This window comes from Piliocolobus tephrosceles, chromosome 7, assembly GCF_002776525.5.
Source record: "Piliocolobus tephrosceles isolate RC106 chromosome 7, ASM277652v3, whole genome shotgun sequence".
Lineage (NCBI taxonomy): Eukaryota > Metazoa > Chordata > Mammalia > Primates > Cercopithecidae > Piliocolobus > Piliocolobus tephrosceles.
In genome coordinates, this window is record NC_045440.1 from 60,827,642 (window position 1) to 60,828,834 (window position 1,193).

Consider the following 1,193-nt stretch of genomic DNA (forward strand, 5'->3'; position numbering starts at 1 on the left):
GAAGGAAGGAAGGAAGGAAGGAAGGAAGGAAGGAAGGAAGGAAGGAAAAGAGAGAGGGAAGGAAAGAAGGAAGGAAAGTGGGAGGGAAGGAGAGAGGGAAGGAAAGAAGAAAGGAAGGCCAGGTTGTCAAATAAGTTTGAGAATCCCACATAATATATTATTTCTTTGAGTGTAAAAATTGATATTAGTATATTGAAGGCTCTGATAAGTGGCGCAAATAAGAAAAATGTTTAACTTTTTTAACCTGCTACTCCATAAATGTATTTAAAGACTAACCCCCTCTTTGTTTTTATATTTATCTTTATCAAAAATTATTAAAATCTTGTAGAATTTGTGTTTTTTTTAAAGTTTGGTAAATGCTACCTTAGTAGGCCCTACAATAGACACAAATATTCAGTAGAGAAAAGAATTGCTGTTACAATATGACTCCTATTCATACATGTCTAATAGATTCAGTCCAAAGTCATTCTATAATTCAATATACATTACTATTTACCACTGTCTTGCTTCCCTTCTTATACTGGTAGCAGTGAAAGCCACTGGTTAAGCTCTGAAATTTGAATCCTAGCTCTGCCACTTATTAGCAATGGGACTGTGGGCATATTTCTCATTCTCTCTGTCTGTTTCCTCATTTGTAAAACAGATAACATTGAATGCAGTCCCTGAATGTAGGAAATGGGAAGATTTCCAAACTCTATATTTCCTGGGAGCAGCATATAGGTAGATTTCTGAACTCTAGCATGGATCTACGGAATCTAATGCTCTGGAAAAACAGTCTGCATCTTACTCTGCCCCAATGATTTTCATGAGGGTAAAGTCAGAAGACATTGAGCATGCAAATGAGGAGCACCACCGCTGCTTCCAAGTGTTAGGAGGGGTAATGCACGAAATCAGAGCATACCTGGTTTTTCCGTGCCTAAAAGACAGAACCAGGACTGTGGCAGAAGTTAGAGGAGGCGAATTTTAGCTCAATATAAAGAAGGACTTTCCAACAAATATGGCCACGCAAAGATTGTGCAGGCTTCTTTGACAATCAGATATCTGTCCTCGTGCTTGGGATCACTTATTTAACTGCAGCTTTTTCCAGGATATTTTAAGGGGGATTCAAGCGTCTCTGGGGGTTGTTAGACTACCTGACTGCTACATTTCCCTTCCAACCCTGACGTGTTAGGATTCTACCTCTCATGACATCA